At 39.9% G+C, this 13203-nt stretch overlaps 1 protein-coding gene across 1 annotated transcript in view; it reads left to right on the plus strand.

Moving 5' to 3' along the window:
• The first annotated feature begins 3195 nt into the window (after window positions 1–3195).
• Window positions 3196–13203, plus strand: part of tenm4 (teneurin transmembrane protein 4) — a 152862-nt gene continuing 142854 nt past the window's right edge. The window contains exon 1 of the mRNA XM_087173880.1: window positions 3196–3600. The gene's annotated coding sequence lies outside the window, so the exon portion shown is untranslated. The remainder of the gene's footprint in view (window positions 3601–13203) is intronic.

A 13203-nucleotide genomic window follows, 5' to 3' on the forward strand; every position in this document is an offset into this window, starting at 1 on the left:
TGATATGAATACATGGGTTGATGTATAGCTTCTTGTTGTCTCTTCTGTATAATTTTGAAACTTATTTCACAGAGTACTGATTTCATGTTCTTGGCATATTACACATATTTGTCATCTCAGTCTTAAGTTTCCACTGCCTCAGGTGTTTGCACCTGTTTGTTGGTGCTATAGTTCTGACCGCCAGCAGGAAATCCTCTGATCTAAAGATGAGGTGTAGGACTTCCAACAGACAGAGTGATTTGTTGCCGTAACTAATGAACTACTGAAACTAATGGAGATACCAACTTAATCCAAGATACTAAGAGGATGGTGAAATAATCAATTAAAAATTAGTGACAGGGATAATGTTGAGTGTTGGCAGAGGTTTGTGCTCTCTAAGTGCCTTCTCTCTACTGCGCTTATTTTTTACACTTCTTAAATACAGTGTTGCTGTAACATCTTGTTACTGTAATTTTTGTAAGTTCATATGATCATTCAGTATATTCTTAATTATATTCTATTTTTCTTTTGCCCAGGCTCAGTTTCACCACAGAGATCTTTAATTTAGCATCTTATTTTACTTTAAACGTGCAATAACAGATCCATATCATCACATTTTAAGTTGATATGGCACAAAGACTTGCTTATTTACACATCCAGCAGTTACAGAGCTACATTATCATTCATTTGGAGCCTTGTTTCTGGAAATGCATTCACTCACTTTTAGCTCTGTTTTCTGGTCTCAACTGACTCCTGAGGGAAATATCTGGCAGCTAAATACTCCACTATGTTCAACAGCTAACTGTGTCTGTCTGCTGGTCGGTGCTGTGTAGGGAGTGTGCACTGGGTTTCTTAGAGCTTTTAGCGCAGAAAACAACTGCCAAAACAATGCTGCGAGAGTGAACCAAAACAGTACAGTTGTGGTACGGACAGTTAAACAATGAGCTGAAAGCTAAAGCTCCGTGCAACGGAAGGGAGCTGCAGGTTCAGATGATGATCGTCTGTGGATTCATCACTGCTAGCGACCCCCCCTCTCACATTGTCATGGATACATGATACCAGAGATAGTTTATGACTGTGCTCGGATAGCAAAGTTCCATAAAACACAAGAGGTTTTGATCAGACAGTGGCGTGTAATTGAAGTTGCTGACTGGATTGTACAGGTCACATTACACAACTCGGCTTTAAAATGTGGGTTTGGTGTTCGATGTACGATATGCCATCAATTCTGGTTGACGGTTCAGTACAGACTACCATTGTGAGCTACAAGGTGCAACCTGCACCATTTATTTTTCACACACGGGGCCACATGAAAATTGGTGCATAACCAGTGAATTACAGCCCAACACCTGCAAACATGAGCCTGAATGCAAGTTCTCAAACTGAAACTGGCCCCTTTCCTCCTGTTGCCTGGGTCAACGGCAAATCTCACATTCCCCCAATGACACGACCACAATACCAGGCCGGTCCTCAGTTTTACATTTGAAAGCATATTTAACTTTTCACTCATCCATTCACAGCCCGTGAGCAGTAAGACTCTGGGCCTGGCCAAGATTAGCTTTTGGCAGACAATGCAGTGAATTAAAGGCCACACATGGCCCCTCTCTTGTTCTCTGGGTGACCAAACACACTTCCAGGGCCAGGAACTCTTGACCAGTCTTTTTAACCCACAAGGAGAAACTAGGAATTGGAGATAAGTATATGGCAATGGATTTAGGATCAGAACCTGGCCAGACAAAAGTGTTTTTCAGATGGAACAAGACAGATGGTCTTTTTCCTTGCTAGCATACCAAACCGTTGTGTCAGAGGTCTCGGCATAGGTTGAAGAAAACACTTTGGTGTGTTGTCAAATGCTAAAATATTTAGATGTATATTGGTACATTTTAAATATTTATTAAGACGTAGGCGAGACTCTTACTATCGAAATGCCAAAATGTATTCATTAAGGTTTGGCTAAAAACCTCACTGTTGAAATTGAAAGGTTAAATGTTACAGTTAATACTGAGATGTTGCTGTTTCGCCTTAAATATTTATCAAGGCTTCACAAGCAAGTCAAACACTTACAGCTGATTATACGTTTCCGCTAATCTCAGTGTAATTATTGAAGAAGGGAAATCCCAATATAAACAAAAAAATAAATAAGCACATGCCTGCCAGGTGAATAAATAGATAAACTGGTGGAAATTTAGGAATGTGTAAAACAATTCTGTTGAGAACCTTTAATAATGATTTTGTCTTTAATGTAAAATAAAAAAAGAAGTTAGGACTCTGTATGAGGTAGTATCTTGTAATGATGACTTAGTGTTTCTTAAATCATTTTGATTGAATTGATTGATGGAAAGATGGTTCATTGATTTCTTAGAAAGAAATTCTCTTCAGTCAGTTGCAACAGGTTTACATTAATATGTTCGATTACAGAGAGTCAAGTCACATTGGCACTACCAGTGTTAATACACAGCACCCAGTGCCCATCATGACTGAATGGTAGGACACAATTTCACCATGCAACACCAAGTCCTGAATTTGACTTATTATGACTTAATGACTAGTAATATTATGCAACACAAAGTCAAAAACAGATTACAGAAAGTCATTTTCACATGGGCACCTGCATGGGTTAATATGTGACACCCTGTACACATTAACAACAACAGAATGCGTGACACCAGACATACTACTATGACAGTATATTGTTTTATACAACCAATTATGGCTTAATGATAGGACACAGTGACTGTATGCAACACTTGAGTCCTAATTTTGACTGATTATTACCTAATAATTGGTTTAAAAAAAACAAACTATACTAAGTCATAATATTGACTGGGTCCTATCCGGAGGACATCAGTCACACTTGAGATTTACTAAACATCCACTAGTAAATATTTTGTCCCTCCAGTTTGTTCATCTATTTGTAAAAGGCCTTCCATAAATAGAAATATAAAATACAGTGCTGAAGGTCAATAACTTCAGGGTAAACTCTTTGCGCGTCGTAATTTGCTCTAGGATTATTACTATTATGGCTTTTTTTTTTTCTTTCTATACGGACAGAAAAGGCTGAAACAGCTGAGCATATATGTGCAGGGACTATAGCCCAGTACCGAAGGGGGCGACCACGCACAGTCGCACGCCCCTGCTCCAAACTCGTAACTGTAAATCGTGAGGGACCACGCAGCCTGTCACTCCCCAGCATATCGCCTGGCGTGTCACCTTATCTCCCGCTGTGTGTCCGGGGACTATTTCAAATACTTCTCCCGGAGGGAATTTTTTTTCGCGGCGTTCAATTAGGTCTGTGCGTGTTAATGGGCATCTTGGACGGCTGCCTCTCTCCTCCATGTGTGCGTCTCTGACAGCGTTGTGAGCAGCAGCAGCAGCAGCAGCAGCAGCAGCAGCACCTTGGAAGAGCAGAAGGAGGAGGAGGAGGATTTTTTTTTCCACCGTACCGTGTCGTGCTCAGTGGAAATACACTCGGCTGCTCTGGGTACTATCAAAACGAAACGGAGGGAAGAAGAGGAAGGAGGCGAAGTAGAAGCATAAGGGCTTTTTTTGGGGGGCATCCCAGACTATATTGGTGAATTGTCAACGGGACCGGCCTGCTACATTGGATGTCTCTTCAGAATGGTAAGGTTAATTTTAGTGAGATGAGATTTTTTTTTTTTTTTTTTGCCAGTGTTGCAGAAAAATCAGGCAGCTGCACACAAGCATCATGCAGTAGCGGAGCATATACGGAGAACTAATGTAGGGAGCCGCGATCAGTTTCACTACAGACGGATGCTTTTCTTCTAATGTTTTTTTTTTTCTTACTATTTGCATCGTTTGTTTATGCTCTTGTATAAATCTGCCCGTTCGCCCGCATGTTATTCCTCGGACGGGGAGAGATTAACGGTGCTTCGTGAACGGTGCAGCACGGGAGGCTACCTGCTCCTCGGTTTCTAGCAGCTTAACGGGTTCGTGGTCCGCCTTAACATCGCACCGTGTGAATTTGATAGCTTGGAAGGTATGAAAAAGTCCCATTGTTGCCGCTTTCCCAGCAGCCTCGGGAGCAGGGCTGGCTGCAGCTCGTCCTAAATGATGTGAGATAGGTACATAAATAACGGATGAAGACGGAGGCAGACTTGCTTTCTGAATTTAGAGGTAGGTTTAAGTGCCCTGCTGTATGAGTCCTAAATACGGGCAGTAACCTTGTGTTCCATGACTGTCTCTGAATATGCTGCGAGTTACATGACTATACACGCTCTTGTTTGAATTGAAAGGCCTAGAAAGGGAAATGTAGATTTGTTATGGTCAGGATTAAAACACCCCACCCCTTTTTTCTTTTCTTTCTTTCTTTCTTTTTCTTTTTACAGGTGAGTCCGTATTCAACTTTGTAGTAGCCTCTCTATGTTGTACTGTGTATTTCAGTACCAGCCCAGTGGATTGTGGCTTTGTCTGCTAGTCTTGTTTTAAATAGACCAAGGCTTGGTAAGACTAAGGCAAAAATGTGTGGCTTATAGTTTTGCTACAACTTAATAATACAAAAAAAAAAAGCGAACAAAAAATCCCAAACATACTGTAGTTTTAACAACACCAAAACAAATAATAACTCATTAGCTATTATAGTTCTATTATTTAAGTCATATCAAATCAAATTCTAAATTTACCACAATTTGAATTTTTTTTATTTTATTTTATTTTTTTTACTGTTTTGTCCTGAAAAACTTTGTCCTTAAAAAGTGCATCATCGCATGAGTTCACAATAGAACCAGTTGAATTAAGTGAAGCAAATTAAGGGAGCTCTCCATTTGAATGTTCTGCAGTTCACAAACATTTGAGACTGGAGGAGTAAAAGTGTGAGTAGGACCCCTGGGAGTCATTGTTGGGGCCCTACACACAGCTTAGACTAGCTCGGCTCTCTGATTGGGCAAGTTGTAAGACTACCACACACACACACACACGCACACACACACACAAACACACTTCTGAGTGTAGAGATTTAGTAGTACTTATGCTGGTAGCACATTTTTAGCTCACGCCACATCACACTTGTTTAGATTATTAATCGAGTATGTATCCAGTAATAAACAAAAGAATACAGAGAGTTGTGTAAGGTGTTATACGTTAAAGTGAGATGTTCAGAACTCTAGCTGAAGAGAATATTACACTTTTGTGTCAAACCAAGTGAAATTCTCTCAAAAGACTCAAAAAGTCAAAATTTCTCATAACTAACTGACAGTTAATGGAAAGTTTTATTATCCCCTCAGCTACTGGGTTATTTCAGTCTGTATTAGTAGTCAAACTTTTCCCAGACCATTAAGAAACTACTGTGTGTGTGTGTGTGTGTGTGTGTGGGTGGTGGTGGTGGTGGGGTTGCATCTAACAGAGCTCACAAGTGCCACCATTGACCATCCGTGACCTCAGATATTAGAGGTTAAATCCAGGGGAATCCAGGGGCCCTCTGTCCTCCATGGCAAGTGTTTGGCGGAGGCATCAAATGAGAAGTCTGAAGTTGTTAGGTCCCGTCGAGGTTAACCTTTGTAGAACAACGCTGCATTCTCCCAGTTGTCTTTGTCGTGCTGATGAGCTCGGAGAAGCAGCCTCAGCACTAGTTCTCTGCATGATAAGAGAGGCAACAAGCCTCCCTCTGTGGTCACAAATGAAAAATCTGTTGCTCGTCGTTTCGCCTTTGTTGTTGTTTCATTGTGAACTGAGCGCAGAGCTATTCTCCAAAGGACAGATTGCTGAAAAAAAAAAGATGACATGTAAGTTGTGGTTGGACCTTGTTATATTCCATAAACGATTGTTGTGTTTGAACTAACGTTGGCAGTGTATGGGGGCAGAACGATGAGAGAGAGGAAACAATGAAATGCCTCTGTCCCTCCGGAGTTTTCCAAGGGGATATTGTGTATTTCAAGTAATAATTGTTGTGAGAACTGTACGGTCATCTAGGGAGGGGAATGGCAGAATTTGAGGGAAGTATACTGTGGATGTTGAAGAGTACGTTCTCCGTGATCTTGTGTGGCTCAGTGGGAAGAGCATGGCAATAAAAAAAAAAAAAAAAAGTCATGTTCATTGAAAATAATCAGCAAAATAGCTGCTTTGCACAGCAGAAAACCTTGAAATTGAATTGATCTTTTTCTCAGTTGAATATTGACATATAAATTATGCATCACCTTTTTCTGTTAATCTGTACAGCCTGTGATCCATACATACCTGCTTGTTCAACTTAACAGCACTGAGTGCAGCTAAAGGAGAGGTGAATTTTCTTGCCTGGAGCATTTGTGTTTGGTTGAAGCTGCAGTCTGTCATCTTGTGATTTATCACACATAGAACTAATGGGTAGCCGTCACAATTACACCACTTTATTGGACATGAAAGCTGGACACTGCATTCCTTCTCCCTCCCCCCTTCCTCTCTCTCTTTCTCTCTCTCCCTCTCTCTCTCTCTGTGTCTCTCACCCCCACGCATAACCTTCTAATTTTTTCTATTGTTGACTGGACAGCTCCAGACTTTGTGTCCTAAGTTGAGGACACTGGAGAAATCAAAAGCATCTATTTACAACATTATTTTCAATGTCATTTCAGTTCAATGAAATTTTATATAAATCTGATATATAGTAGGACTGGGAGATATGGCTTAGAATCAATATCCGAATTATTTCAAACTTTTACCTCGATCACGATTAATGAAGGATTACTTTTGCACTCGTGTTCCAAGCGATTAGACAAATAGGTGATGTTGCCTTTGTTACCTTTTGCTCGGGGTCATGTTCAATTAATCAAAAATTGTGCGCAAACAATGGACACAGCATTCTTTGTAGGTATGAGCTGCTCGGATTGAGTCTCAGTGTCTCGTGTCATCTATATCGCCAGCTTCGCTTTTAGTTAACGCGGACTAAGGTTAGTTGGACGGGGTGGAGGCACAGGACTTAAAACGAGGTCATATCTTTTGAAGGGGACAGTTAATAAACGCACACATTGGGGAAAGTATAAACCAAATTGACCGACATGAGCAAGATTAAGCCATGAGAGGTTCTAAATGTTGGTTTTAATACTTTTTCCATTATTTGCGCAGCCCTAATATATAGCATTATCTCATAACATACATTATCTCAAGGCATTTCACAGAGTAAGGTCAAGACCTTTCACTATTACAAAGAGAAACTCAACAGTTCCCACCATGAGCAAGCACTTGGCGAGAGTGAAGATGAGAAACTCTTTTAATCTCTGACAGAACTGGACTCAGGGTGGGCGGCTGTCTGCCTGGATGCCTGGGTTGAGAGGAGAGAAATGGGGGGAGAGAGGGGGAAGAGGGTGATATAAAATCTCTATTTTGTGCTTTATGTGCTGCATCATTCTAATTGGACAAGCAGAGAATTGAAGTGAAAGTTATTTTTGTTGCCATTGTCAACCTGACCTAGGTTTAAAAAGAGAATTACATTGTTTGGTCGCGGCAATATGTGTGTTTTACTGCCTTCAGAAAGCTTCATGGGTTTGCTGTGAGATGGTGAATCTAAAAAAAAAAAAAAAAAAAAAAAAAACCGTTTAAAAGGCAAAGGACTTTTTAAATAACTAAAGCGTGAACATTAGAATGCAGAGCAGTCCCCAGCCCATTTTTGCCTTGGTGTTGTTAGCTCCAAAATAAACACAAAGGAGAAAGGAGATATGAAGAGAACAAAGAAACATTTGATCTCCCATCTTGGTATTCTGAGACCCCAAACAAAGCCAATTCTTTTTTCTTTTTTTTTTTCCATTTTTTTGTGCATCTTGATGAGGGATAAGCCACCTTATTAACAGCATTAAACATTAATTCCATTTGGGTGGGTATGTTATGTGTGTCTGCACATTCTGTGTTATCCTGGAGCATTGCTGTTTAAGCTGTTTCCTATGAAACTATCAGATCCATTTTTCAAAGAACTGGAATCTTACACCTGCTTGGTGCTCTGAAAGTCAGAATCACTCAAACAAAGTACTTGAGGAGTGAGGTTGGGGTTGAAATTATGCACTTGAGCCCCCAGACACAGGGTAGTATTTCTCCTCCTGGGCACACAGCAACAGACTCCCCTTTGTGTCCGACATTTCATAGTACGCATGTAGCAGTTTTTTCAGATGACTCTCATTTCTATGGAAGCTAATGACAATCTGCAGGTGTGGTACTCATTATCCTTACATAGTCTACTTTGATATATATTCTTGTCTGCCCAGTTCTACAGCAGGGCATTAGCCTTTTCAAGTTTTTCTTAAAATCGACCGGCCTCCCCGTATCATTTCAGATCACTTTAGAATATTTCAGAGCAGAAACTTCATCCTCTGAGTGGGCTGGGGTGTAGCTGAGGTGAGAGCACATCTACAGTGATGGCCACTGCTCGAAGTCCCACTTCAAGCATTAATCCTGCATCTCTTACATTAATAATGCAAACAGCTCGTGTATGTTACACAGAAGAGCCAGTTTTGTATATTTTTGTTGAAATGAAATTTCTCACCAGGCGAAGGGATGTTTTTTTTCTCAAAACACTTGATTTCATTTATAAAGGGTGAAGGAAAAAATTCACAGGTTGTTAAAGAAATATAGCTTCTTCATTGGCTATGACAGTTTCTTTCTTGCCACTGGCTACTTGTGGGTCTGTTCCCTGCTTCTGTCGGTGGCACATTAAGATCACCAATTCTGATGCACATAATTATGACAACAGGGTGTGTAAATGATGGCTAAAGGGCATTCCCTCAGGTTTATGAATATGAATTTTTAGATGAACCCAAGACCTTAGCATTTTTTGCATTTTGATGGGGGACAAGTAATAGCCCTGATTTGTATCCTTTTAGGCAGATATGTAGATATTTCAGCATGTGAGTTCTCACTGGCAAGCACAAATAACTAGCACAGTTCCAAAGAAGGCAAATTAGTTTTAAGCACATGAGGCTGAACTTCAGATACGAGTGGCAAGAGGGTCAGTTGTTAAAATGAAAATTGAACAGCGGTTAAAGAAGCTGTAGATGCTCTACAGCCTTATAATTACCCCAGAATTCCCCACTGTCTTAAAGAAAAAGCTTAATCTTTGATATTCACAAAGCCGGTACTTTAACAGGGCTGCAAAAATACAAACGGTGCACTGGCTGGTGTTAGGCAGGTAAGACCCTTTTACATTCTGGCAGCCAAAACAAGTTTGTGTAATTATCTTTGATTCTTTTTCAAACACAAAAGGAGGATAACATGTGTCGACAGTATGAGAACTGACAGAGTCTCATTCGCACTTTTAAACATAGTAGTAGACTAGTAATGGGATGGGATGGGCAGCCATCTCTGGAGGGTCATTACATCTGATGGTTGCCCTGCATGGTTGTAATAATACGAGGCCATTTTATGGGACCAGGTGCACTTAGTGGTACAAACACTGTTCTCTTAGCATATCCCCATATTCTCAGATGAATATTCTCCCAGCCAAGCGCATTCAAGTAGTTTCCTGAGCACTAGTCAGCCACAGCAATGATTGCAGTGTTATATCTTTGTCAGTTGCTGACTGTACCACAGCACAAAATGTGATGTTCACCTAAAATGAGTTGCCCTTCTACACAAATGCACAGATACTCTGCTCTGTTTTTTTGAATACCAAAGTTACTATTTGCAAATGGAAAGATAACTGTTAAAACATGAATAAGGTCCAATCAGCATTTTTGTCATATTCAAGCCAATTAATTATTTTTTAATCAGTGTATTTTGCATACCTCCTAACTGGAATTATTTTCCTCAGTTGATACTGAATCATGATCAGAGCTTGACTCTAGTGTCAGACACTGTGAAACACAGGTCATACGTCTAATGTCAGTAGATTAACTCCCAAAAACATTCTAGTGTTTCTTAAGTTTGCTGTACGCTATGTGAATTGGTCTTGTTTATGCAATGCTGTCTCTGTGCATCACAACAAAGGTGTCACAAGAGGTGCTCACCTACTACAGAGGTGAATCAATGTGGCTAAAGCTAACTAGATCATAATAAATAAAAAATAACACTTTTTGGTGTTTGCAAATTTTTCTCAAATGTGCAAATAAATTGGAGACCTGTGTCAGCAAATTAACAAAGAAATACAGGACAAAAAAGCAAAATGTGCTTAAAAAAAATTAAAGGTCAAAGTAAGTGTTATCAAACAATTTTCTCTAATAGAGCAGATCTGGCATCGCTGACCTAACAGATCTGTTCTTGATTGCCCAGCACACACTAAAAACTCTCCACTGATGGAGTGAAATTGAGGCTGACCATTTGAAACTGCTCCCAACTACTGGTCACAGACTCACTCTGTCCAACTGTCGGGTCAGTGTGTTTTACACCGCCAGAGTTAAATGCATTGCAGCAAAGTGCCCCACTCATGTTGTTGCGTGTATACTGTGGCCTGCTCCAGCTATGGACAGCAGATTAAAAAAAAAAAGCTAGTAAATTGATGAGTGAACTTCAGCTCATTTTGAATTTGAAAAAAAGTGACAGGAATAAGAAGATGTTCAGACAGTGTTTGAAGGTCACATTATGAGGGTGCTTTAGCTGACAGGCATCACATTCCTTGCAGCTATCAGACTAACAAAGTGGTATTTTATATTTTCTGCATCTTCGAACCTCCCCATCAGAACAACCTCCCTAGTGGCATTTCATCATGACCAGGATAATCTTATGCAAGATAGTGAAACGGCAGTTAATTTGCAGGTAATTAAACCCTAGTGATTTACAGTTGGAAAAGCAACATATACTGTACGGCTGCAGTCAATATGGCTGTGTAATATTTTGAATGACGATATGTCTACAGCACTATCAGGGCCTTATTTCAATCTAAAAAAGTGTAAGGATTTTTCAAGGGAGTGGTGGCAGCCCATAAAAATTGATATCTACAGTTCTGATAGGGAGATGTGAATGTGGCATTTCTTTGTTTCCAGCAGTACTGTGCGTACTGGTAGCTTGCAGGGACATGGGATTTAATCAGCTTTTTTTTTTTTGGATCTTTGAGCGAGTAGTGGCTGTTGTAGTTTTATTTAAAAATCAAAGATTGGTTGAAGTTGGGCTGCATGTAGTTCTAAAAAACATAATAATATATCTTTTATATAACTTATATAACTTTTAGTCCGGAAGTCGTTTATCGGTTGTGCCAGTGGTTACAATAGATGAATAAATAACATGCAATTTCCATACAATTGTAATACATAACCATAACCGTAAGCATGGATGGTTCTGAGCATTACAAATTAAACTGAAGGATACCGGATTACACTTAAAAACGAGGCTTTCCCCCATGACTGGGGGAGGCCTACTGAAAATTTTACCCTGCAGTATTACAGACTGTTTGTATGATTTAAGATAGTGCGCCACTTCAGTGCTGACTTCTTGTCTGAACTCATGCTAATTTGTTGGTGTGAGTTTAAGCTGTGGTTGCAGTGACAGAGGGGGTTTTAAAGGATACAAATTAGGGCTACATTAAAGGGAAGGTGCAGGACATTTAGAAGCTTATCATACTTCTTACTGATTAAGCCCCCACTTAAGACATTAAAACATTTTCACATCAGAGTTATTTTTATTTTTTTATAAGGTGGGCACCAGCTTCCTGTCAGCACTTGTTATTACCTTGTCTTACAAATTGCACACAAGTAATTTTTATATGCTTCTGAAATTGTAATGGACGTTAATGAGTTATGGAACTATTTCAAAGGATAGAAAATATATGCATTTAGTCCTGATAAAAAGGGATTAATTTTGGAGGGGGTTCTTTTTTTTCCCCTCTTACCCACTTAGACAATTACACAGATATTTTTTCCGTCATTTGGATGTGCAGCTTGAAGGTATATTAATTTAGCTCATGGATGTCAATGAGATAAAATAGCAGCTCCTCTCCAAAGTCAGGAAATACACCTTTTTTGAACGCCAGGGGTTTACTGTCTGCTGCTACCTGAACCCTTAGACATTAAAGGAATTAACACAAGAAACGTATCTACGAGTTTACAAGATTAAACAGAAATCCAGTGAGAAATGTTTAAACTGTGTGATACTTTTAAAACCAGCCAGGCTAAAAAGTTGAATTGACAACCAAAGTGTTCTTGGTGGACATGCTAGAATAACCATGACATTATGGGATAGTATAGTCTGCCTATAGCCATCAGGATGGCTCTGGAAACATTTATTTAGCCAAAAGAGTGATGAAATAATTTTGCGGTCTGTAGTCTGTGTGTCTCAGTAATCCAAGCAATCAGATACCATCTCAGGAAGGAAACTATCCCCCTCTGATTATGTCCATGTGCATGTCACTTCACGTCAAGAGTCGGCTTTACAACCGTTTATGTTTGACGGGGGACGAGTGACATGAGAAGTTTCTTTCTGTACAGTAAAGGTCTTGGGCCAAACTTTTGACTGAAAACTGGATCAAACTAGTTGGCTGTACTCTGAGACATCAGAGTGCTGCCAACAGGGCCTGGTTTTTTTCATCCAGCCAGACACCAGGGTGACATTCATGACATGACATCATGATTGTGCCTGATTTTTTTTTATTCAATAACAGAAATTCTCAGTCCCAGATCCTTTTTAAATTTCCTTTTCAAGTCTTTTAAAAATGACATCAGCTTTCCCAGTCGTGCAAGTTATTAAATCAAATGGGAGTAAAAGTCTTTTTCTTTGTTCCTGCAGAGAACTGGCGTATGTTTGAAAACTGCTGCACACCTGCATAGGGAGGTTTTCAGGGGCAGGGGAGTGCTGAAAAGCAGTTGTCAATATATTTTGCAAGTGTTAGGCAGCAAAGTGGAGTGATAGCTCTCAAGGGGGCTGGCCTTAAGCTGTTATTCTATAAATATTAATAAAGCCCACTAGCCTGCCTGGGTGGAAGCTAACAGTTTGCTCATGTCACAGACTGGGCATCAATGTGACAGGTTATGAAAAGAGTGATGAGATGACAAAGAGGTGGGAAGATGACATTTAGTGACAGGCCTCATTTTTCAAATATGAAATGCCATCACTGAACGGAAGCTGAATCTGCTGACCTCTCCCTTACAAAATCGTGACACGACAAACACTACCCCTCGGTGGGTTTTATGTTTTGTTTTGGTTATTTATTTATTCTGAAGTCGCCACGCAACAGGAAGTGGCTAAAACGTAACCTGGTTGATCAATTTTGGACACATTTGGAGACCTCTCTAAAGAAATGTGAAATCACACACGCAACAAGGTTATGCTGGTTCATTCAAGAGTGTATGTATGTATTCCTGGCAGCAGGACAGAGAATATTTTCTA

This window comes from Seriola lalandi, unplaced genomic scaffold, assembly GCF_002814215.2.
Source record: "Seriola lalandi dorsalis isolate HSWRI2012SDOR001 ecotype SW California unplaced genomic scaffold, Sedor1 jcf7180002054288, whole genome shotgun sequence".
Lineage (NCBI taxonomy): Eukaryota > Metazoa > Chordata > Actinopteri > Carangiformes > Carangidae > Seriola > Seriola lalandi.